General features: G+C 42.6%; 1 long non-coding RNA gene across 6 annotated transcripts in view; it reads left to right on the top strand.

The window, feature by feature from the left end:
• Positions 1 to 825: 825 nt before the first annotated feature.
• Positions 826 to 24,320, top strand: part of LOC130544642 (uncharacterized) — a 134,458-nt gene continuing 110,963 nt past the window's right edge. For 3 of the 6 annotated variants that reach the window (XR_008961066.1, XR_008961065.1, XR_008961062.1), the window contains exons 1-2: positions 2,018 to 2,604; positions 20,189 to 20,254. This is a non-coding gene — a long non-coding RNA (uncharacterized LOC130544642). Of the gene's footprint in view, positions 1,411 to 2,017; positions 2,605 to 20,188; positions 20,255 to 24,320 lie in introns of those variants that run through there. The other 3 variants (XR_008961068.1, XR_008961067.1, XR_008961064.1) reach the window with 2 other exon arrangements.

Genomic DNA, 24,320 nt, shown 5'->3' with positions numbered 1-24,320 from the left:
GGGGAAGCCTTCCCTGACCCACATGTAGTCACATACATGCCCCCCCCCCAGTCTCATACCACTCTTCATTTAGTGCCTGTCACCCCATCTCGAGCATAAAGTCCATGAAACCAGAGGTCATATCTGTTTTACTTATCGTATCTCTGGCACTTAGTATGGTTTCCATAGTAAGAAACCAATAAATATGTACTAAATGGATAAACAAGAACACGGTGCAAGATTAAACTCTTGGAAAGGGAGAAGCTGGAACCTGTTCTAACGCTCAACCACCACTCACAGAGCCCCATTTTCCAAGGCCCCTCTGCATTCTCTAAATCAAGACAGTGGACTCAGAGAGCCCGTTCTCTCTCTCTCCTCTCTCTCTCTCTCCTGGACAGCAGTGTAATCGATACCTCACACTGTAAGGAACTGGAGGGCCGATGAAGAGTTTATGTAAATGCTGAAACCTCTGGCAGCAGTCACTTCCCTCAGTTTGCCATGACTCAAAGCACGGGAATTTTTTCAAAAGAGAGAGCTTTCAGAGAATATCCACACCCAACGGTGGAAACTTTAGAAGAACGGAGTGTGGGGGAACGTCCCTTGTTGAGGGATTAGGGGACTCTGAACAGGTTTTAAAGGCATATGGAGACAAGATGTCAGTGTGACCTTGTTTCTCTGATAGAATCTGAAATGTGTTTAACCAGCCAGTTTCCAAGAGGCTTTTAAGTGAAGAGGTTAACGTTGTAGGTTTATAAATAAATGGATGTTTGTGGTGACTTCACCGTGGTTCATGTAACAGGGTGAACTGCAGGGAGAGATTACGCCTTGCATCAATGGTTTAATTGCTTCTTCTGCCTCTCGGTTCAGTGAGCAGGAGAAGGCCTGGATGAGCAACTTTCTCATCGTAGCCTTGCCTCTGATGAGGATGTGACCGTGGACATGATAGTAACTGTTTCCTGCCTCGGTTCCTTCGTTTGTGCAATGAAATTGAATAAGACCTCATCGAAGTGTTGTCACGTTGACTTGTAGTAACAGTCCCTAGAAGTTACTGAGCCCTTACCATGTGTCAGTGCTTATAAGAGCTCCGCAACAGTGTGTGGGATAGGTTACTATTACTGCTGCTATTTTACGCACGAGGACACTGGAAGTGCAGGAAGGCTAAACGCCTCGCTCAGGGTCACACGGATGGTAAGTGGCGGAGCCAGGATTTGAACGCAGCCTGCCTGGCTCTGGAATGGGTGTATGACTCTGCTATACTCTACTTTCTTTCCAGGTAGGGAGTGCATGGGTTGGGGAGGGGTTTAAGAAGAGAAAACACCCCAATGCTTGCCAGCTGGCCAGGATTTCAACAGTTCAGTGGGGAAGGAGGAGGGTGGAATGGCTGCCGAGGGGAAACCTGAGGTCTGACCATGGTAACTGTGCTGTCAGAAGGTAAGCTTTCCATGTTTATGGCTAGTGTTGGGGAATGGGAGTGCAGAGATCCTGGGCTTGGAGGCAGATACGGATTTGAATCCCGACTTGATCACTTGATGTGTGACTGCCAGGGTAAATTATTCTAATCTGATCTGAGTTTCATAGCTTATGTGAAAAATGGCACCGTCTAGGTTATAGCGTTGCACGGATTACATGAGAAAATGTCTGGCAAATAGTGGGCAGTCAGTGAGTTTCTTTTTATCGTGGTCCCAAGAAGATGAATTTATTTAATCAATAACTTAATCAATTTTAATCAATTCACTGAATTGACTGAATTTATTAATTCAATCACAGCCTGAAGCTGGTTTGGGATAGGTTTATTCTCTGGGTTCTTCAGATAAGCTGCATTATTTGTTGAAAGTCTTTTTCAGGTCAGGGTAATTGATAGTTTTCAGAGTTACTTCCACATTCATATTTGTCTGTCAAAGAGCAATTTTCTTGTCCTTTGATCAGAGGCGATGACCATTTTTTATGAGGTTTTTTTTTTTTAAGATTTTATTTATTTATTCGACAGAGATAGAGACAGCCAGCGAGAGAGGGAACACAAGCAGGGGGAGTGGGAGAGGAAGAAGCAGGCTCATAGCGGAGGAGCCTGATGTGGGGCTCGATCCCAGAACGCTGGGATCACGCCCTGAGCCGAAGGCAGACGCTTAACCGCTGTGCCACCCAGGCGCCCCTTTATGAGGTTTTAGTAGCCATATTGCAGGTAGAGCCTCAGCCCCATTCCAGTGATGAGCTATAAATGAACATGGACACGAGACCATTGGATTCTCTGTACTCGGATTGTCTATACCTGAGCACCAGTTCTATGCCAGCCTTCTGAACCTAGGGCTTTGGCTGCTGAACCAGGAAGCCAGCTCCTTGGTTAGCTGTGGCCTTGGTTTAGGAACTTGAGGACCTGATAAGGCTAGCTATTAAGGAAGCAGGAAACCAGAAGAGCTGGTAAGATAAGCCCAGGCCAGAGTCCATGATGGCTACTTGGAATCATTTGCCAGAGAGTCCAGAAGCAACGTCCAATGAGGTCAGGCAGGATAGGGATTATACATAAAATCTGAAAAGCTTCATTGAATCCAGAGAAGGTCAAGATCTGAGTGAGGAAGTTTCCAGATAAGCCCAGGTAGAGATTAATGATCTGAATTTATGAAAAAGAAGGTACGTGGTGGTGTAAGAGTGCCAGGTGTTAAAGACAGAGGGTGGAGATGGGGTGCAGGTAGTACATTCAGCACTGGAAGGCAGCCAGATAAAATTTGGAATTCCCTGGCCACCCCAGCCTGGGGGCAAACATTCAGGTGAGGGGTGGGGGGGGGGAAGGAAAACTGACTTGGGTTCTCAGGCCCTGTGCAGATGGTGATAATAGTATTTGCATGTATTGAATACCTACTGTGGGTCAGGAGCTGTGAACATGTAATCCTCTTTAATGTCTACCACAAGCCTGTTATATTAGGACTTATTTTCTCCATTTATAGATGAAGAATCCTGGTTTTAGGAAAATGGAGTAACTAGTTGGTCAAGTAGTTAGAAAACAGGAGGGCTGCACCAGTGATTTCTGACTCCTTGGCTTTCTCTCTTAGCATGCTTTTTGGGCTCCTGAGCTTTCTCTTCCACATCCTTTCTTCTTCCCTGGCAGGGTCCTGGAAGGCTCTTATGGTCTGATTGGTAACCAGAACATTTTGCTGGCTATTGTCATTTCTCCCACTTAGAGGTTTTAAACAAAGAGTTGGTATGCCTTCTCTCCCTCCACTAACTTTGGCCACCTGCTCCTGGGGAGAGCTTTCCTGACCAGCTTTGGGATTTCAAGGGCAGTGCAGGCAAGATTTTAGGTTAGAGGACTCTTGAGTAGCACCATGCAGGGTCCCTCACAAATATGACCAATCCACTGAGAATTAATGGCATTTCAGGACAGAACCTTGGAACTTTAAATTTCTCCTTCCATTGAATGGCATCCTTGCCTGAGAAGTCTTCTCTGTGGATGCCTGTTCGTCTATGTTCTACAGCATTTGGCCCAGGGCTCTGGAGGAAGTCTGTCTGTCCTGGTGTCCTTGTAACATTTTACTCAAGGTTGTTATGCAAATAGAACACCTCAAGCAATGCTCTAATCATCACTTAGAGGTGGGAAGGAAGATTAGAACCCCCTTTCTTGGACAAAAAAGTGTTAAGAGTTGGTAAAGAGTGAAGCAGTCCATGAATTGTGTCATTAAGGCTTAAGCGTTTCCTTACTCCAAAAGGGATAGTCACATTCACTGTATAAGTGGGGACTGAGCAGAGCTTCAAAACAAACTTGAAAAGTTCTACTTGAAGACTCATGTCTAAAATTTAAGAAGGTGAGAGCTCCTCTCTTCCATCTCCCTCGCACTCGACACTGGGCAGACCAACCTGGGACTGGTTAAATTCTTTGAGTCCTGATTGACACTGACAAATAAGAGAGTATTTAAAAGAGGGGGTCACCAAAAGATGGAGAGACTTGAATTCTTGTCATATAAGGAATGGGTTGTATTTTGAAGGGGATACAGTTAGGCAGAGGCCTAGCCATAGGAAGACTCATATCTTGCCCAGGACAGAGTAGACCTCTATCCTCCTCCTACTTTTTACACACACATTCCAGATGGAATGCTCTAAAACATGACTCAGAGTCATTAATAACATGACCACTTGTGCAGCCCAAAGATTAGACAGCCAAACGCCAAGAGTCTGTTGTGTTGAAGTGGCGCTGGGTGGGAAGCACTCTCTCCAGAGACTGGGGCAGGGTATGACTTGCCAAAGGAGGGTTCATAGAATGTTTAGACTGTGACTCATGGAGGTCTTAGATGAATAAATAGCTCTCTTTCTGCTGTGACTGTTGACAGGGCTGGTGACAGCTTACCTTTGCAGTTGCCAAGGAGAATCTGACTCTGATTTTTGACAAGTTCAAATTTCCTAACCAGCCAGACCCTCCAGAGGGGCCACCTTGAACACAGAGCTAGTCAAATGAAAATGGCAATGAAGCAATGGGTAATATTTGGAGGCATAAAATCAGAAGAGCAAATGAGGATTGGAGGAAGGAAGTCTTCTGCTTCTAGGATTGGAGAAATGTTATCTTACATCTTCATGTAGCTAGTTGGTCATAGACTATCACTTTGTTAACAGTCTCAGAACTTCATAATTCTAGTAAGAAGAAAGGTGGTCCTCTTTCTGGAAACAGCTTCATAATTTAGGATATATTGGACAACAAGCATCAAAAAATCTGACTGATAGTGGCCTGAGCAATAAAGATGTTTGATTATTTCACATTATAGAAAGTCTAGAGGTACGTAGTCTAAAATGAGAATAGAAGATCAGTAGTGCCATAGAGATGCCAGGCACTTTTCTATCCTCTTGAGGTATGTAGGTCATTGATTCTTTTGCTGGTTGCCTCATGGCTGCAGGATGGCTGCCACATCTCCAGACATCACAATCATATTCAAAGGTAGAAAGGTGGCAGGGGTAGGGGCGTGATGTGATAAAGTATCCTTTTCCTGGAATGACTGTGGTGTTTTGTCAGCGAAGGAACAAAAATATCTCAGAAGTTTCCCAGCTGACTTACACTAAGTGTAATTCACCAGAATATTATTAATCAGCACTGGGTCACATTAGCTGTGAGGGAGTCTGGGAAAATGAGTGGCTGGCAAATGTTGATGAAATAGCAATGTTTGACTTAGACCCATTATGATTCAACCCCGTCAGGTCTGGACACCTTGCTGTCTTGAATAAAACTGATGTTCTGCTGGCCATGGAGAAGTTTATTGGGAGCAGGGAATGGTGCTAAGTGCCATATACACTTAGAATGCTAGTTAAGCATTACACTATGAAGGCACATCGTTAATACAAAATTAAAAACCCAGAGATAGAGGTGTGGATTTGCAGGATTTTCAAGGCAGGAAAGTCTATTGGAGTGTGATAGATTCCAAAGACCATCAGTGGATGTCAAAAGAAAATACTCATCCTTCAAGTCCCAGGTCTTCACTGACTCTGTGACCCTCCCATCCCCCACAGGCAGAGCTAGACAGTCCCTCCTCCTTTCTCCTATTGCACTCTGCATACATATTAACTCCGTCCCTGCTCTGTCCCAGCCCTGTGCTTCATATCAGCATGCATCAGGGAGACTTTCCATGGCTTCCCATTGTCGATGGGTAATGAGTGTTCATAGAAGGCAAACTCAGGTGAATTTTTAACTTAGCTCGCAAGGCCCTTTGGACTCACCCTGACTTTCGTCTCCAGTCTCACCTCTCCCCACCCCCTTCTCTTTGAATCCCACTTAGGTACATTCTCGACGTGTAGAAGCTGCCATTTCTTCTCTCCTCACCTTTGCACTGCTATCATTCTGCACAGAACACTCTTCTTTCCCTTCCGTGCCTGGCCAACTTCCACTTACCCTCAGGCCCCCACTTAGGTGTCATTACCTCTGCAACGCTTTGCCGGCCCCCAGGACTGGGCAAGGCAGCCTTTCGCTGTGCTTTTTCACATTCTGCTTATCACAGAGCGATAGTCACTTCGTGTAACTCCCGTGCTTCCCAGCGGGGGGACCGGGGTGTGTGCCCCTCCTCATTGCCAAGGCTCCGCGGTGCCTGATCCATCCTGGTAGATTCTTGTTGAGTGGCTGAGTGACAAATGCTCTTCGTCACATATTTAGTGCTGGGACATGTGGCAAAGCCCACAGTTACAGCCCTGTCCAGAGGAGGAGCTCTCTGAGCACTTGAGAGGAGTGGGCCAGTTGCCTTGCCACTGTGTGATCAAGGGCAAAGCGTGTCTCTCTCTGGGCACTGACATTTCTCCTCTAAAACAAAACAAAAAGAAGAGATAGAAGAATCAGTTTTCAACTTGTTTTTTCTTTTAACAGGAAAATTGAAATATCACAAAAAAACCTTATAGTGGAGGGACTGACTAAAGCAGGGATATTCTAGATTTCTGTTGCTGCCGTTACGAATTACCATAAAGTTAGTGTCTTAAAGCAACACAAATCTATTATGTTACAGTTCCATGAATTAGAAGTCTGAGGGGTCTCACTGGGCAAAAATCAAATTGTCGGCTGGGATGCGTTCGTTTCCGGAGGCTCTAGGGGAACATCCATTTTGCTGCCTCCTCCAGCTTTGAGAGGCGACAGTTCTTGGCTCACGGCCCTTCCTCCATCTTCAAAGGTAGCAACGTTGCCTCCCTCTGACCATTGTTCTGTAAGCACAGCTCCCTCAGAACGCAGCTGGGAAAAGTTCTTCATTTTTAGGGCCCTGAGTAATTGGATTGGACCCCCTTGGATAATCCTGGGTAAGCTCCTTGTCTCAGGGTCCTTAACTTAATCACATGTAAAGTCCCTTTGGTGATATAAGGCAACATGTAACAGGCTCTGGAGGTTAGAGCAGTGACATCTTTGGGGGGGGCATTATTCCACCTGCCATGAAAGGGGGAGAAAGGTGGGGTGGGTAGGAGCTTTTCTCTCTAGCTCTTCCTTCTTGGTCAGCTCTTTCCCTCACAGTTGTCCCTGGAGGCCCAGAGCTGAATTTAAGACCGCCCTGGTCTCCGAGACTTCTTTTGGCTTTAACGATGTGGCTGAATAGCTCTGTGACCTTGGAAAGTTATTACTTCTCTGTCCTTTCATTTTCCCATCTGAAATAGAGGTAATAAGTCTATCAACCTGATAGCATTGTGCTGATGTTAAAGGAAACAACCTATGCAAAGTGCTTAGCCCGGTGCCTGGCACGTGATCAGTGTTTGGCAAACGTTAACTATTTTCATTATTAGGTGCCTAAGATTCCATTCCATTCCACTATCTGGTCCATCACCTGAATTCAAAATATGTCTGCAGCAGATGGGATGAAAAACTGGTTTCTCAGGTAATTTAGCCACCATACTGAATTTTTTTTTAAAGTTTCAGTTATTTTACCTCAACAATGAAGCATATTTTTGTGCCTCTGGGGTTAGAGACATTTTGTTTTTTCGAACAGCTGGAAAAAATGGAAAACATGGTGGGTACCAATGAGAATGAAAAGGCTGGGAGATCTCGGGGGTCTGCTCACACCAGAGGCAGTGTGCGGGCCCTGGTGTTTATTTAGAAACATATAAAAAGGGCTGAGCCTGTGGCCACGAGACAGTTTATGAAACACAAACACCAGGGAAGTTTACCAAATATCAGGCTTGAATTTTATAGCTTCTGGAAGGGGCACCGTATTCCCAATGACAATAAAAATCTAGCCTTCTAAAGGTAAATAGCCCCTCATGTCACTTTTGAAGAAACTAACCCACAGGAATGTTCAAGGGAGGGGCCCTTCCTACTCAAGAGACATGTCTCCATTCTCTTGTTTCCGAAGTCTCACAGTGGCATCTTTGAGTTAGAGCCAACTGGGCATGGAGTGTCAGTGGCCTTAAGTGTGCTCATCCTTTCTGATTCAGTCACACTACTTGGAGGATTCTAACCCAAACTCAAAATATAGAAAGAACTTTATGCACAAAGATACTAATTGAAGCTTTTTTCGTAATAGTCCTAAGTAGAAAGCATTTCAAATTGTATTAGGAGAAGGAAAGACTTAGTAAATGATGGCATATCCAGGTCATGGAATATAAGGAAGCCTATACTCAAAAGGAGCTTTGAATAACATAAGTAAATGTGACCAGTATGTTAACTAAAAAAACAAGGATGTAGGATGCATCCTTATTTGTAGATGTAGTCTAATCTCTGTGTTGTTAGGAAAGAGATTAAAAAATTATTCATGCTTGTTCCCAGGCATCTGGAGAATGGAAAAGTTTTCCTCCCCTTCTTACTACTATTTTTCTCTGTTTTCCATCTTTTACAAATGAATGACTAGCACAGTGTTTAAGCATGCTGGGTATGGAGCCAGACTGCCTACTGACCTATCTTAACCTCTCCAAATCTCAGTGTTCTCATCTGTCATGTGGGAGTACTAATCATTCCTAGCTTGTTGGATGGCTGTGAGCACAAAGAGGTAATGTAGGTGAAGGGCTCAACACAGCACTTTGTACATAGAAAGTACTCAAGGGATGCCAGTTGGTACTGTTATTTTCCAGTTACAAAACTACCTCCAAGAAAACTAAAAGCCATAAGGAGAGGAATATATTGTTTGTTCTTCCAGCTTTAGTTCAGTCAAAGACGTATCCCAAAGGGTTATTTAACAAATGTTCTTTTTTCTAGTCCTTAATCACTGTGATAGTTTGAAAAGCAGCTATATATAGTCAGCAGCTAAAAAGCCTTTTAAATGAGAAGACTCTGTTCTATTTGAAGAATAATCTAGAACCTTGGTTTTCTCTTCCTCTGCCAACAATCCCTGCTCTTCAGCCTTCTCTAAAAATCAACACCCATCTCTCAACGCTTTCAGAAGGTGTCCCTAAATGCTCATTTGTGTCTCCGCCAGCTGTATCTGCACATAACAGAAAGCTGACCGCAGCAGTGTAAATGAGTGTATTAGTGATTTGTTGTGGCATAACAAGCTGCCACAAGTGTATGCATTTATTATCTCACAGTTTTTCTGAATCAAGGATCTTGGCATGGCTTGGCTGGGTCCTCTGCCCGGGGTGTCACAAGGCTTCAGTGAAGGTGTTAGCTGGGCTGCATTCTCATCTGGTGGCTCAACTGGGGAAGAGTTTACTTTCCGGCTCATTCAGGTTATTGACAGAGAATATTTCCTTGTAGCTGTAGGACTGAGGGCCCTGGCTTTTGCTGCCTAGAGGCCACTGTCAGCAACTAAAGGCTGTTCAGACTTCCTAGAAGCCTCCTGCAGTTCGTAGGCACTTCCCACAGTTCCCAGAGGCCACCTGTATCTTTTTGCCATATGGACTTTTCCAACATGGCTACTGACTTTATTAATTCAGCAACGAGACTCTCTAGAGCAAGTCTGCTAACAAGATGAAGCCTTACATAACCTAATGCAATCATGGGAGTGACATCCCGTCACCTTTGCCATATTTTATTGGCTAAAAGCAAGTCACAACCATATTCAAAGGGAGTAGATCACACAAAGACATGCCCACCAGTAGCTGGGGGTCATGGGGACCACTTTTGAGTCTGTCCACCACCTCAAGGAAGGGCCCTAATTCTTCATGGCAACAAGAAGCCTGAGCACACACAAATGGAGGGTGAGGGCACTCCCATTTTGCCATCCATACCCCAGGCTCTTCACTTCTTACTATTCTATCATCTTTCATCTTTCTGATCATAAGATAGGTGCTGCTTCTCTAAGTTTCACCTCCTCATTCAAAGAAGGAAAGTGAGAAAGGGCAAAAGACACATACCAGCTAAGTAGGACTTTTTTTTTATCAGTAAGACAATAGCTTTCCAGAAACCCACCCATACACGTGTCCACTGCTTCCCACTGACCTCATCTGAATCACCTGACTGCTTCTACAGCACCGGGCATTGGAAAATATATATATTTTATTAAACAGTATCCAAGCGACCCCCACAAGATGAGCAATGTCTGCCACAAACGTCTTCAATACATGGGCACATGGGTCAAATCTTCCAGTGGTGGCTAGCTAGCTTGAGTGGGGAAATCGTTTGCATAGTGCTTGGCACATGACTGCTTCTCAGTCAATATTGCCTCTTTTCTCCCTTCTCTCTCTCTCTCTTTTTTCAAACCCACCTCTGGGTTTGAATATTCCAAGTGCAACAGCACCTCCAGAGTTAAACACCCTGCCGAGCAGACAAGTCTGCATTTGGAGCTCAGAGGAAAACTGATGAGGGAGGAATGTAATAGCCCCAGCTGGAACCCTGCCAGGGGACTAGCAACTGCAACACCCTTATTTGCTCCAGGGAGGAGCAGCTTGGAAACTTTTTATGAGATTCCAGAAGCAGCAAGGTCATCAGTTTTATGGCCATTCTGCTTCGTTTGTAAATACAGCCTTTGAATGAGAATGTTTGGGCTCCTTGACAAGAACAAGGCTGCTGTTAGCTCCTTTGGAAGAGGGGACAATAAAATAAATAGAAGATACTTTTGTTCCACGTGACTACAATGCTTTCTGAGTGACTCGGGACCCCCAACAAATGCCAACGAGGAACTAGAGTACATTCAGAGAGCTGGACTTCCAGGTTGCCTCTCAGTAAAGCCCCTGTGTGTGTCTGAGGCAGGTAATCTGATTTGTCAGGTCACAGGCGAAGCAACATGTGTTTACTATCACACTCATTTTCCAGCCAGCTGCCAGGGTCCGGAGGAAAGCTCTAGGTTGGGCCTGTTTGCTGGGATAAAGTCAAGGCCGAGGAGGAGGGCTGTGTCTTAGCCAGCATCTGTACGTTCTTGTAAATGGGAACCAGCTCCTCCAGGGACACCTGGGCCCCTTTCTCTAATTGCTCACTGGACTGTGCTTTTATTGCCGCTGAAGATTTACTAGGCTGGGCCCAGGAAATACTGGGCCTTCATTGTCTGGCCAGCTGCCAGGGCCGCCGCTGATTGCAGTTGGCCATGGGGACAGGGTCACCCTATCTTTGGGTTTCTTTTCTTTGGGCTGCAAGGCACAAAGGCAGAGCCAGCCTGTGTGGGTCTATTTGTGGGGGTAGAGGGAGGGTATGGCAGAAAGTGCTAGGGAAGCAAGGAGACGTTTTTCATAAATGGATGAAATTCTCCTTTATGGGCACAACTCGTGGCCCCTAACATGCTTTTTTTCTTATTTTCATTTTTTTATTTTTTAAAGATTTTATTTATTTCTTTGAGAGAGAGAGAGAGAGCACGAGTGGGGTGAGGGACAGAGGGAGAAGCAGGCTCCCTGCCAAGCAGGGAGCCTGATGCAGGGCTTGATCCCAGGACTCCGGGATAATGACCTGAACCGAAGGCAGACGCTTCTGACGGACTGAGCCACCCAGGCACGCACGTAGCAAGCTTTTAATGAACATTTGCTGTGTAAAGAAACGAGTGATTTTATTCATTTAACTGATATTTACCAAATGCCAATTGTTTGCCTGGGGCCTAAAATCTGATGACACAATTCAAAATTTAACAGGCAAGATTTGAGTTCTCCTGGAATTTGAATTCTGGTGAGAGATAGACAGCAATAAATAAATGAGCAAGGTAATTATGGAGAGTGAAAAAGGCCATATGAAGACTAGAAAACAGAGAGGGCTGGGGGGGCTGGGGATGGAGAGCTCCTTTAGATAGGGGACCTTCCTTCCTAAGGAGGTGATATCTGAGCTAAGACCTGAGTGCTGAGAATGCACTAGTCATGAAATATCTGGGAATGTGCATTCCTGGTGAGGCAGAACACATCTCTGGAAGGGGGAAGACAGACGAAGACACAAAAGGAAGGGAACTATAGTTTAGGCACCTCAGCTGAGGAGGGGGCTCATCTTTCTTCTAGAACCTGGGCAAGAATGAGGAAGTAAGAAAAAAAAAAGTTTAAGGAGCAGGAGTAAGAGGTTGTGTTGAAAATAAGACGTTTAAAGACATTTAACGTCAAGTCTATCTGTATTCAGAATAGGTGGCTCTCCATCCTTGCACCAGGACCCTTGGTGGTCCATCCTTAATGCAAGCAAGTTAACCTGTTGTTTTCTGAAGACTTTGGACGGCCCTAGACAAATGACTTTCCTCTTGAGGAATTTAGGGGATCCCTCAGCATGATAGTAGCTCCCTGCCTGATCACCACAAAGTAAAGCCTGCTAGTTGGTCCCACACTCACTAGGCTACACAGAGCTCCCAAGCAGCTATTGATCAGCTTCTTTGTAAATATGGAAGCTAATTAAGCTTCACTAAACATATGAACAATGCTTGCAACATATGCACATGAATAATATTTCTGCTTATTAAATTCCTGGGCTGTGAAAGTTTTGCCTAGAGTTTATCAGAGTTGGCAGGTCCTTGGGAGCTAGGGAGGTCATTTGGCTTTGAGCGTCACAGAGCCTGAAAGTTTTCAAAGTTGAGTTTTTTATATTATCTAGAAATGCACACATAGGATTGAAAGAGGAATATGTGCAATATGTATCTTTAAACTTATGTCCCCAGTACGGAACCATAGTACCTGTATACTATGAATTAATATATGAATCCTAAAATCAACCTTGAAAGAACATAATGATATCATATTTTATTTTATTTTATTTTTTATTTAGTTTTTACTAAGCTCTAGGCCAAGCCCGGGGCTTGGACTCACAATCCCAAGAGCAAGAGTTGTATGCTCCACTGACTGAGCATTAAAAGTCTAACTTTGTTAAATATAAACATTTTATGCATAGGATAATTTTTAAAAAACTGTTTTGGCATTTCTTTTTTAAAATTGACTATGAGGGGCGCCTGGGTGGCACAGTCGTTAAGCGTCTGCCTTCGGCTCAGGGCGTGATCCCAGCATTCCGGGATCGAGCCCCACATCAGGCTCCTCCGCTGGAAGCCTGCTTCTTCCTCTCCCACTCCCCCGGCTTGTGTTCTCTCTCACTGGCTGTCTCTGTCAAATAAATAAATAAATAAATAAATAAATAAATAAATAAATAAATAAAAATAAATAAAAATAAAATAAAATTGACTATGAGCCTCAAGACATGGAAAAGGCCTGGATACTTGAATCATCTGGATGGGACTTTGAGTGTTCCCAAAAGCATCATTACACATTTGCAACAGTTGTTTGGAGGATTCACACTTATGACTCGTTCTACCTGCATATGGATTTTACTAGTTTATCACTCGGAAGAAATCCTTATATCTGAGGTCATGGGAAACCCTCGTGTTGGACAGAGCTAATGATTTGGACATTATCAGCCTACTCAGGAGAGAGCATTGGGCCTCTCTCAGCATTCTTGGAGAATGTTCGACGTGGTTAGAGAAGTTTTAGGTAATGAAGACGTGGAATTAAAACTGCATTCAAGCATAGAAAATGAGAAGTCTAGGAGGATCAGAGAGGTGATAGATGGAAGAATATTGCATGCCAAGGGAAGCCTCGACTGTTTCCTGAAACTTAGTGCTTGCTTTATGCTGAATGCTTTTTGTAAAGATTGCCAGATGAACCTTTGCAGCCTTCCCCATCATTATACCATTCAGTTAAAATCCTATCCATTCAGGGGCGCCTGGGTGGCTCAGTGCGTTAAGCATCTGCCTTCAGCTCTGGTCATGATCCTGGGGTCCTGGGATCAAGTCCCACATAGAGCCCCGCATTGGGCTCCCTGCTCAGTGGGGAGCCTGCTTCTCCCTCTCTCCGCTCCCCCCATGCTCTCTCACTATTTCTCTCTCAAATAAGTAAATAAAATCTTTAAAAAAAAATATCCTATCTGTTCATCAAGGTCCATCTCAATGCTCCATTGAGAGTTATGAAGCTCTCTATGAAGCTCTCCTTGAATGTCCAGTTGAGAGCAATCACTCTTTTCCCCCTTGTTCGCATGTTGCACTTAATTCATTCTCTCTCTCTCATCTATCTCTCTATCACCATCATCACCATCATCATCATCATCATCATCATCATCATCATCATCATCTATCCTCTGCTTTGATCTCTGCTGGGCACTAATATTTGTTCAGTGCTTTATGGTTCACAAAGTGACATTCATGTGCATTTACTCATTTAATTCTTTGCAACTCCATGATACCAAGAACAGAAACCGAGGCCAGAGACATGAGGACATTAGTAGATTGGCTTTATAAATTGTGACTACAAGTCAGATAAAGTCATGTGATCTCTAAATTCAGTAGCCAAAGAATGCAGTGTTCTGTTAAGAGTTAGAAAAGACATTCACATAGCTTTGGATTCTATTACATTCAAAAGTCTATAACATTCAATGAAAGAGACATGCAGAGATCTTAAGAGCCAAAGAAAATGCATAGTCTAATCAAGAGGCCAACCTGAGTTGAGTTGCAGACATTTGTGAGTAGACGTTTATGAGGTAGAATCACCATGTGCATATAACTTGAGTCCCAGGATGTGACCATGCCCCACTTAGAAGCTACAGAATCAGTGACATAACCTTTAAAAATAGAGTTCAGGATGTCACATCAAGGTCGCCGAAACCTCTGATCACTAGTAATCCCAAGAATGCTGAGATGACAACTCCCCGTACTTCTGGAGATGATTTAATAGTTTTCTTCATTTTTGTAAAGAGCACCACCCAGGAAGCCTGAATTTCCAGATCACATTTCCAGCCAAATAGCTCTGTGTAAGGTAATTTCAGTTAGCAGGGATGATTGTCTTTTTTACTGGGTAAGCATCTTACATTTCCTGGAAGTTTTAGATTACATATATGCATGTCTAAAATAATCAAAACCATAGTATAAATATTTTTGTATTAAGAAAGAATCAGGTCATGTTTCATTTCTATATGCTTGCAATGTTTAAGAAAATTTGGCCTATTTAAATGACACTCATAATTCTAATTTAAAATGTATAACTAACAAATTATTGAGACTCACAACTCTAAGTGGAAATTCATGTCAGTCACATTTAGAAGCAGACTATATTAGATTAAATTCTTGGGAACATTTGTTGATCAGACAATTGATGTGCTTAAAAATGAAAATTGAATTTATAAATGCAATTTAAACTATTTGAAAAGATTCAATGACTTATGTTTGCAATCTTAAACAAACATTGGTCAAGGCTCTTTAAAAGTGACTAAAAACAGGCAGCTCTTCCTGCGCCTGGGTCCTGTCCCTGTGCTTTAATAAAACCACCTTTAAAAAATGACTTTAAAAAGTAGGAGAAAATTTGGTCCACTTCTAAATAGAAAAATTAGATTTGTAAGTGGAATGTAAACCCAAGAAGAAAATATATGTATAACTTTAATAAATTAATTTAAAAATCCAAGATAAATATCTCAATAGCCTTTTCACTACACAGAGCTCACTCTTGGGGCCTCAAAATAGCTTAGATTCATAGAGGCGACCTGTGCGGGGTCACCAGGCTAATAAATGGCACGCTCACAACTTGGACCCAGGATTTAAATCCTATATCTTTTGGTCAAACTCTGCTTCCCTTATAGACTTCATTTCAGTACCTCTTTTATAACACCTGTACTATTTTGCCTTGGATTCGGGTTATTTATCTGTGTCTTATTTTGACTACTTGCCTCTCCTTAGCTGCCAGCACAGGGTCAGGCATGGGGTGGAGGTCAGGGGAAATCCAATAAGTGTGTCAGATTGAAATGATGGTAGGCCACAAATGGCCTCTGAGAAATGGTGGCTGGCATGGGGGATTCATATAGAATGTTATCTCTCTGGGACACTGTTTAGCTTTCAGGGGATCTAACACAATAGCCTTGGACTCCAGAGGTCTAAGCTCTGATGAAGTGGGTATAATTAGCCATATGCTGTCTGCCTTATTTTAAGATTTGATTCCGTGGATATCCTTCAGTGTCTTCCCCTTGATCAGGATAGAGACCAATCCTATTTATTTGAGAGAGAGTGAGTGACAGAGAGAGAGAGAGAGAGAGAGAGAGCGAGCTCGCACACACGCAAGATGGGGGAGGGGCAGAGGGAGAAGCAGACTCCCCTCTGAGCGGGGAGCCTGATGCGGGCTTGATTCTGGGACTCCAAGATCATGACCTAAGCAGAAGGCAGACGCTTTACCTACTGAGACCCACAGGCATCCCCAGACCAATCCTTTTTATGCTTCATGAGGCCGGTATGGTCAGCCCCCTGATCCCCTCTCTGGACTCTTGATCCACTTGCTCTGAGTACACGACCAGTTCCCTGCATAAACCGAGGTAGTCTCCAGATGAAGTCAGTTCTCTAGCTCGAGTGCTGTTAATAACTCTCTGAACCTTTCCTTCACAGCTCTTGCTAGAGGTTGTAATTATAAAGTACCGTAGTTATTTATTTAATATTATCCTCCTATGGAAGGCCTTTAGCTCTGTGTACTTTGCTGTTTTTCTCACCATTATCCTTGATGCATAGTAAGGGCTTAATAAATGTAGACGTTAATGATGGTTATTAGCGTTTAATAAATGTTGTTGGGATGCACGCGAGAAAGAATGAATGAATGTGAGAAGATCGAGTTTATGGTGATCTTTTAGACTGGCCTGGTCTCCATTCAGCCAGGAAGGATTTGAGATGAAATCTTATCAGACAGATAGGGGACATGATGTCTGAGATTCCTTCCAGGCCAGTGAGCCTTTTGCTCCGGGAAGGCTATTTGTCACTTTGCTTTAGCCATTGCTTTTATCATTCTCATTGAGAACTCTGCGTGTGCGTGTGCGTGTGCGTGTGTGTATGAGAGAGAGACAGAGAGTGAGAGAAAGAGCGAGAGACAGAGGAAGAGACAGAGGGAGAGAGAAACAGAGACAAAGAGAGAGAAAGAGATGTGCCGGCATGCAAGGTGATGGGAAATGATCCAGGGAGGCCCCTGGGAATGACGTTGGTCTTCATTTTGCCTCATTCAAGCAAGTGAGATCTCATTTGGCAGGGAGGAGGCAAGCTGCAAAATGTCAGGCCCCTGACCATCAATGAGTTTTGCATTTCCAAATGATGGGTTTATGATTAAACTCCAATAACTCAAATGCACCATCCGTGAAGAATGCCAGTTGCAACTGGTAATTCTTGTTCTGTTTAATCCCCTCCCCCCTTTATTTTTTTAAGCTGTGCCTCAAAATCCTTCAAAGGACAGCCACGAGTTGGGGGCTTGATTAAATTTTCTGATGACATGGAGACGCTTACTGATCATGGTGAACCCATCCTGAAAATTATAGGAAAAGACACCAAAGAGCATGAGGCTGGAAAGGCAGACAGATTCTTTAAAAACAAGCTGTAGTATCCTCGCTTTCTTCCTCAGGGAGACTGGAGTAATACTGACCTCTAGCTGAATGGAGAGGGCGATTTCAGCTGGTGCCTTCTACTCTGGTTGGATGTGGGCCGATCTGAAATTAAAAGAGAATATTTGGAAATCTTCTCTTCCCCCCAAATTTTTCATATATCTCTCCTGGCTTCTCTTCCCCTTGTCAAGTAATAATATCAACCATTTATTTAGTATTCATTGTGTGCCTGGTGTTAGGATTTCCTATATTAGCTCTAATTATTCCCAACGACTCTGTGAGGTGGGGGTTATTGCACCCATTTTTTCTGGCAGGAAAATTGAGGCTCCGTGAGTTTTGTAACTTGCCCAGCACATACTATTGTGATGTGGCTGAACCAGGATTCTAAATTAGTTTTGTCAACTCCAAAGCCTGTCCTCCTTCCTCTAACTCTGAGTCTGGCAGAAACCTCAGGGAAAGTTTGGGTGTCTGGTCCTCTCCCCTCCTTCCCAGGGCCTGCTCTTTGGAAAAGGTCTCTCAGTCACTGTGCTTATTTGTTCTGCTTCTACCTTAACGAATTCCTGTTTATATTCAGAAGCCAGGCTGAGTCTCCTTCCAGATACGTCAGTTCCTGTAAAGGCGGCCAGCTGTCTCCTAAGCCCTTCGCTTTCTTGATAACATCTTCGTTCTTGCAGACTGAGAACTCTGTTTTAAGCCATCAGAGTGACTGGTTAGTAGTGAATCAATGCAGCTACCCAATAATGACCTAGAATGGAATTTGAAAACCCAGGGGTTGAAGTGTCCAAGAAAGTGTAATTCGGTTTTCTGTTTATCTTTCTCTGTGTGTTTCTAGGATGTTCTAGCTGAGATTTTTCAGGGTGATGAGTGGGTTTCAAGCTAACCTGATTAAGATGGGATTGGGGGTAGTGGGATGTAGGAAAACAGTTTCATTCCCGCTTTGAGGAAGTGATTGAGCTGAGTGTGTGGGCGGTGAAATGGGTCCAATAATAAAAGGACGAGGAGTTCTGGGGGGGAAAGGCAATAAAATTTTTAGTTTTTTAAAAAATGCATGAGCCAATAGAAGGACTGTTATTGCTTCTGTAACAGGGTGTTATCGTTTTCTCTGGTGGGGAGTCTTCTAGCATATATCCATGTTGTCCCACTGACATGGCTGGGACTTTTCAGTGGCTTGCAAGCTGGAAGACGTTGCTCTAATGGCCTTTTTCTGTGTTACTTCCTTCGGATGGAAGCTTGCTTAGGGTGCCTTGACATATTCCTATTAAGGTGCAGTGTTTACCTGACGTCAAGTATCTTATTTTTTCATTTAATATGCTCGTAGCTACCCAACTAATTAAAAATAATCGTATGTTGTTCTTTTAGACATTTCCCGTGGATAAACTATATTTCTTTGTTTAAAAAGTTTGATTACAACATACAGACTACATTTTTTTAAAATTTCTTAATATTGCCATCGATTCAAAGCTGCAAATGCTTCCTTTCCGTTCACCTGTCACTGCCCCACCTTCATTGCATATGCACTCTTCCTGCTGCTAGATTGCGTTCCATTCCATAGTATGAGCGAGCCGTAGTTCAATTCATGAAACTCTCATTGTTGGGCATTTTGATTTTTAATGACATTTTGGTGTTAGACACATTCCTGTGATAAACTCGCTTGTAGGTGTATAAGATTACTCTGTAGAATACATATTCAGAAGCGGGGTTGCCAGGCCAAGAGTGACAGCTCCACTTCTGAAAATACATGCTTCAGTTCCTCTTCTGAACAGTTATACTAACTTACATTTTCTCCATGACTGTGCATTTCCCCAAGGCTTCAGCCTGCACAGAGTGACTTCTCAACCTACTAAGTAGTGTGAAAAAAAAAATGACAAAGTTGGAGATTTCAATTTAACAAACACTCATGGACAATAATATGAGTGAGACATTCTGCAAGCTGGCAAGAATACAGATACTATGAAGACTAGCCAGTGTCTGTGGGAACCCCACTGTGTGGTGGGGGGATTGACATGAAAGAGCGGAGTGAGTGTGGAGAAATGCTGGCAGACTGGGGTGGCTGGAGTGAAGCATACGATGGGAGATGAAACAGAGAAGGGATAATAGTGGGGCTCTTGTATTTCTCTCTAAGGGGTTGGGTTCTTCTTTTGGTTGTTGATAGACATGCAGGCTTTTGAGAAAGGGAATGTGATGGGTAAATTTGATTTTTTTGAAAACCATTCTGGTTCTCTTTCCTTTTAGCCCCTCTCCTTTTAATCAACCTCGTGCCCCTGCTTCCTTTAGGAATCAAGAAGAGAGAGACAGTACATGGTTGTTTGTTTCTGCATGCAGTATTTACTTCTTAAAATTTAAAGTTATAGGTAGAGAGGGATTTTCTTGTGTTGGTGGAGCTTAAGGATAAAATGGAGGGCCAGCCAGAAGCATTGTTGACCTCATTGGGAAAACTTACTTGCATATTCTTTTTTTTTTTCTTCTGCTCTGGACCAAAAAAAAAAGGAGACTGATTCTGGAAAAAAAATTTATTAATTTAGATTTTTTTAAAAAATAAAGATACTCAATTTTTCTATTTGCATTTTAAATTCATCACTTTAAAATATTAAATGAATAATAATAGTCTAAGTTTGTTTTGGGAAATTAAATATTATGCATTGCATTCTGGTTAAAGATAAATCAACATGTCAGTTGAGTTCACAAAGGATGTTATATTTGAAAATCTAACAAGTTAAAGATATGGATATTCATGGAGAAAAGGCAAATGAAGGGAAGGAAGGAAGAAGAAGAGGTGATGGGAGAAAGAAGGGAAATTAAAAGCTTGAGCACAGGTTTTCAAGTCCAGAGAAGCAAAGGCTCCTTTGAGTATTTTTTTCACCTTTCTTCGTGAACTGTTAGAAACAAAATAAAAATTATAGCAATCCCATAATTATCTTAAATTCTGGCAGCTGTATCTTTGTATTGCATTCTTTGCAATCATGTAGAAGGCAACTCAAGGAGCCTTAAAACTCTGACCTCCGGCATGACATGTGACCAGAGCGGGTCCCTCTAAAACCTGGAACCTCACTCTTATCTTTCCGCTCACAGGCACGTCTCTGCCTGGACCGGAAGGGAAGGTGGCAGAAAATAACAGATATGGGAGCTTTCTGGAAGGTAAAAAGAAAATTCCTTATAAACACAAATCTTTTAAAAAATTATTGTTCTCTTTTAGATCACTTTACCAAAACAAATTGAGACACACACACACACACAAGACCCAGGGACCCAGTAATCTGTTGTCGGGACAGAAATCTCCCGGTGACATATCACATCTCTTTTACATTGTCACCAGTACAGAATGAATCCCAGAGTAGTATGTATTGCACCAGTGTTGCTACGCAGTTGACAACTGGTTTTCTTTAACTATCTCTGTTTCCAATTCTTCTAGAGCTATAGACTATACTTTTTTTGTTTCATATGTGTACATTTCCTCCCTTAATAAATGAAACCGAGTTTATCCATGACCCTTCTGGTACATACAATTTTTACTAATTGGGCTTATAATGTCTTACAAATTGACCAGGAGTTTTATTGACTTTTTTGTTTAAAAATTGGGGCGCCTGGGTGGCTCAGTTGTTAAGCGTCTGCCTTTGGCTCAGGGCATGATCCCGGCGTTCTGGGATCAAGCCCCACATCAGGCTCCTCCGCTATGAGCTTGCTTCTTCCTCTCCTACTCCCCCTGCTTGTGTTCCCTTTCTCGCTGGCTGTCTCTCTCTCTGTCAAATAAATAAATAAAATCTTTAAAAATAAATAAATAAAATAAAGGATTAAAAAATGAATATTAATAAAAACAAGAGTGAATTTGGAATTATATTCAGAAATTTCTGAGGTAGTCAGCATTGTGTTTGGTCAATGGTCTGTAATTTGCTAGCATCAATCTCTCATTTCTAGAAAGAAAAGGGCCAATTTTTACACTTTGTGGTTTTATAACTAAATTGTTTACAAAGATTTGCAGTATAACTTCATTATGGAACTTAAAGGAATGTCCATATGATCTTTTTCTCCTGCATTAGACATTTGAATCCCTATACCTTCACTCCTTAAAAATGTCTAATAGGGGCTCTGAGTGGCTCAGTTGGATAAGTGTCCAATTGATTTCGGCTCAGGTCATGATCTCAGTGTTGTGATATCGAGCCCTACATCGGGCTCCACACTCAGCAGAGTCTGCTTGAGATTCTCTCTCTCCCTTCCCCTCTGCCCCTCCCCCCAGCACTCTCTCTCTCTCTCTCTCTCCAATAAATAAATAAATCTTAAGAGAATGTTAGTAAGTTCTCCCAAAGAAATCTACCTCTCGCTTGCTTTTTTATTTCCCATACTGTGAAGGTATTGTTTTCTATGTGCACCTGGAAACTCCCCAACTTTCTTTAAATCTTGCTGGCTTTGGATAGGCCCATGATGTTTTACTTGAGGCTAATCTAGTAAGGGAAAGAATGTTAGATTATACAGGGCCATTGGCTCAGCCTCCAATGGAGTGATCATAGGTCTTGGTTGAGATGAAGGGAATTGATGATCCTGTCCTGGCTGGAATTATTGATGGAGGACTTAAGTTGCCCAAGCTGACCCTTTGGCCTTCAAATCTGGTGTAACATAGAAAACCACTCCCAGAGTCATCGTTCTTCATGGCAGTGTCAGGAGCCTTCTGTTTGAACGTTTGACTTCTTTGGAGCCCTACAAGAGAGACAAGGCATACTCTGAGAGAGTTGATGTTTACCATGAACAGGAAAGAAGATTGATGGGAAGTCCCAGCTTATCTAAAACACAGGGGCAAGGCCTTGAGATAACAAGGTACTGTTTCAAAAGTATCTGTGTCCAGAAAGAGGAATTTGCAAGGCGCCAAAGCATGGCCATTGTGGCATGAATAGGGTCTTCCTAACCACTGCCTAACCCTGGAGTGTCTATTTTGGAAAGTATAAAGATATTGCTGGGAAAGGAAATTATAGTACTTATGAGCCTAAAATCTTAACAACTGGTAATAGCAAAGTGAGATAGTCTTGGTTTGGGAGAAAATGAGGTAAAATATAAAGAGGGAGATTTACTTATGCATACTGCCCTCCACACTGGCCAATAGTAACCATCAACTTAGGGGTTACTGATCAAAAAAGCTTTCATACAGACTTAACAACAACTTTGATTTTATCATCCCCTTTCACAGATAAGGAAACTGAGGGCTAGAACATTTAAATAACTTTCCTATGACCCAGAGCTGCATGTGCAAGTACCCATACATACACAGATGAAGGTGATGTTGACTGAGTGGGATTGATAACGTGTATTAACTGAGAATCTCTCTCTCTACTGTTAAGAGCAAGAGGCCAATTAGTAGACTGCTAGGTAAATAACATAATTTCCCTCAAAAATGCAAAACCAATAACAACAAACAGCCAATCCTGTTGATTTTGTGAGAACAGTAAAGATTCATTTCTATGTATTTTTCCTCTTCGCCCACTCCCCTTAAGAGTAACTGGTGGAGTTATTACTGGTAAAAAACAGTGCCAATGCTCTGTCAGATTTTCAGTTTCCAAAGAACATTACTGTCATTTTTACCAACTTTGACTTCCAGAGTACCACAGTAGATTCATACTTTCCGGAAAGATTTTCAACAGAAAATAGAAGAAACACAAAACTGGTTTTACTTATTCCTCCATTTACCCAGGGCACTCCAGTTCATTAAGGTTTCTCTGTATTGATTTGATTCATTTCAAGGTACACAGGACAGTGTGGCTAGGCGAAGTGAGTACCAGGAGAGTGGCAGATGAGGCAAGAGAGGAGTCATGGCTGGATCATAGTGTGCTTTGTGAGCCCCGCAAAGGATCTGGGGTTTTATTACAGTCCAAAGAGATTAGAGCCAGAGAATGACATGAGCTGGTATATAATTTTAAGGGATAATCCTGGCTGCTTTTTGTAATTATTTGTGTAGTTAATGCATTGGAAGGGGACGGAAGAGGCCATGGCATCTTTGACTTGGGTGGGTGACAATGGTGATGGAGAGAAGTGAATAGATTTTTAGAAATATTTTAGAAGTGGGAATTATGGGATTTGGCAATGGATTGGATATGGGATGGTGAGGGAAAAAGAAGAGTCAAGGATGACTCAGGTTTCCTGGCTTGAGCAACTAGATAGATAATGGTGACATTTGTTGAAATGGAGAAGACTGCCAGAGTAAAAGCCTGAAGGAGATAATCAAGTGTTTAATATGGATACATTTAGCAGATATCCAAGCACAGGCATGCAGTAAGCAGCTAAAGGAATGGATTAGGAGGTCAAAGGAGCTATCTAACATGGAGAGGTAAGTATGAGAATTGTTGGCGTATGGATGGTCTTTGAAGCCTTGGGAATGAATAAAGCCCCCCCCCCTTTTTTTCATTTTCATTTAAAAAAATTTTTTCTATTTCTTAGAGAGAGAGAGTGGGGGAGGGGCAGAGGGAGAGGGACTCCTAAGCAGGCTCCACGCCCAGCACAGAGCCTGATGCAAGGCTTGATTTGAAGACCCTGAGATCATGACCTGAGCCAAAATCAAGAGTTGGACACTTACTGACTGAGCCACCCAGGCACCCCAAATAAAAACCTTTAATATTAAAATGTCAAGTGAGAAGAAAGAGACTCAGTACCATGCCTTGAGGACTCTAATATTACCAGTCTAGTGGAGGAGGTACAATCAATAAAGGAAACTGAGAGGTAGCTACCAGAACGGAAACGAAAGGAAGAATATTTGAAAACGGAGGGAGTGGTCAGTTTTATCAATTGGGATCAAGTAAGATGAGGATTGCATTGCAAGGGTAAATACACGCTTACCAGGGAAAATCATATGCTATGAGCAGTCTCAAAATTAGAGATTTATAAAGGTCTCAGGACATATATTGGGCAAATATTAAGAGTTTACTGTTAGCTTATAAAATGTAAAAGTTGTTTTAAATTACTTTTCAAAATAGCTAGGTTATTAATATGGTGGGGGCACAACTTGAGGGAAAGTCAGAACTCCTTATCCAGTTGAAATTGACTAATGGACAACTCATACAGAACACAAATTTCTTAGTAGCAACATGTGTCGTAATTAAGGAAGGGAGTGAATTCAGGGAGCGTTCTTTGCAAAACCTAGAGCAGTGTGGACAGGGCAAAGTATATTGTCTTTATGGTCAAAACAGAGCTGTTAGTCACTTTTTCCATCTTCAGTTAACAGACT

This window comes from Ursus arctos, unplaced genomic scaffold, assembly GCF_023065955.2.
Source record: "Ursus arctos isolate Adak ecotype North America unplaced genomic scaffold, UrsArc2.0 scaffold_23, whole genome shotgun sequence".
Lineage (NCBI taxonomy): Eukaryota > Metazoa > Chordata > Mammalia > Carnivora > Ursidae > Ursus > Ursus arctos.
The sequence above is the reverse complement of the archived record's forward strand: the minus strand, read 5'-3'. Positions and strand labels throughout refer to the sequence as shown.